Source organism: Numida meleagris, chromosome 13 (assembly GCF_002078875.1).
Source record: "Numida meleagris isolate 19003 breed g44 Domestic line chromosome 13, NumMel1.0, whole genome shotgun sequence".
Taxonomy (NCBI): domain Eukaryota; kingdom Metazoa; phylum Chordata; class Aves; order Galliformes; family Numididae; genus Numida; species Numida meleagris.
In genome coordinates, this window is record NC_034421.1 from 7,682,147 (window position 1) to 7,683,590 (window position 1,444).

Genomic DNA, 1,444 nt, shown 5'->3' on the forward strand with positions numbered 1-1,444 from the left:
AATGTATTTTCACCAAATTACATGCAACTGAGATGGCATCCAATAACTGTTGCATGAAGCAGCCTGAAACTAGTGTTTTCATTAAGACCTTTGAGACTCCTGTTTCTCCAAGTCATTAGTGACAGGATGTTTTCTGTACACACAGCCGCTAGCTCTTCTCCATCTCTCCTCCAGCATTTATTAGTTAAAAGGAACAAAGTAGCTAATGTCGTAGGTATTTGTGCATTAGGATGAGAGAAAGATGGGCAGGAAGGCCCCCAGGAAGGCAGGTATCCAATTTGCATCATTGTGCTATGTAATTGGCTGAAGCACACACAGGAACAGGAACTATTCATTGCAAGGGAACATAATGCCTCTTAAATGATTCCTTTATGGAGAGAAGCTAAATTAAGATAGGATGAGAATACGGCAAGTGATTGGAGGATCTGGTTTGTTTATATTTTCAGAGATCAGCCTGGAGAAAGACACTTCCTCCATCATTTCAGTGGAGCCAAACCAAGATTAAATTTAAATGAACTGTTTAGAGAAAAAAAAAATAAATAAAACTGGGAGCGTACCAGAGCACTTGGCTCACCCCCTTGGTTAAACACAGGAGTGGCTGCACATAAAACGTGTAATTTAAGCTACCTTTAAACCCTCCGCTGATGAAGACTCCACACCCATCCTCGCATTACTGCTGTAGTGCCTTTATCAGTAGAATTTGCTTAATACCCGGCCTTGTTTTTTCTCACGGCGCTTTTAACTGACAACATCTTGCCCCATACTCCATTATGGGTACGAACAGGAGGTCATTGCCCTACTCAGTGCGGCCGCCTTTCCTCTTCTCAGTGGCAATTTAAATCTCTGCATGGCGGCCGCCCGGGCTGGGGGGGATGGTGCCTCCATCGCAGCGTGCCCAGGAACCTCTCTCCGGATGGGATGTGGGGCAGCGAGATTCTGGAGCTGAGCACCAATCCCAATCTGCCCCATTGAAGATATTAAGTGCTTATTTATGGAAATGGTTAACTGGAGTGATGAGAGGAAGGGAGAGGAAGATAAGCCGTGTTGGTCTTAAGGCGCTACACAGGGCACAGTTTAATAGACATCAACAAACACAGACCACGGCGGGACGCGGCTAAAAGGAGGTTTAAAGACAAAAATGTAGGTTTCATTAAAATTAAACAAGCCAAACATTAGGACCGAATGTGACTCATACTCGAAAAAAACACACACACACACAAAAAAAACCTTACAAGCAAAACAAAACAAAAAAACATGAAGCAGAAGCGCACGGCCTCCGCGGCCCGGAACAGCCCGGACCGCAGCGCCCGCGGTCGGGGCCCGGAGCTCCGCCCCCAGCAGGCGGGCTCACCCAGCTCCGCCCCGCCCCCCTCATGGCTTTGCCCAATCCCATCGCGGACAGCACCAGGGCCGACTCCCCATCCTCCAATCAGAGGCGCGAGTG